The following is a 546-nucleotide window of genomic DNA, read 5'->3' on the forward strand; positions in this document are numbered from 1 at the left end:
ATATATATATATATATATGTGTGTGTGTGTGTGTGTGTGTGTATGTGTGTGTGTGTGTGTGTGTGTGTGTGTGTGTATGTAGGTTTATATATATATACTTATATATAAAGTATAAAAATGGAAAGAAAAAGCTAGTTAGAGAGAGATGGGACCGAAATTCTGTCCAGCCTTCAGTGATACACAGTGTTATGTACAAATATGCAGCAAAATTGGAAAACATATATACATTATTATAGTCACGGATGTACACTACATCATAAGCTAACAATAGTTTATGCTTCTTTGTGTCAATAATAGCAGATAGTTGGAAATACAAACATAACGAATATAGTTTGAATATGTAAACCTATACACATGAATGCTCACACATGCTGTCGCATATATATATATATATATATATATATATATATATATGGGTCTCTTCTTGCATGCGTATATGCGTTTATCTCTCTCAACTTCCCTTTTTCTCCACATCTATGCACACATATAAACACACACACACACACGCGCACACACACACACACACACACACACACACACACACAC

The sequence above is a fragment of the Octopus bimaculoides genome, chromosome 15 (genome assembly GCF_001194135.2).
Source record: "Octopus bimaculoides isolate UCB-OBI-ISO-001 chromosome 15, ASM119413v2, whole genome shotgun sequence".
NCBI classification, from domain to species: domain Eukaryota; kingdom Metazoa; phylum Mollusca; class Cephalopoda; order Octopoda; family Octopodidae; genus Octopus; species Octopus bimaculoides.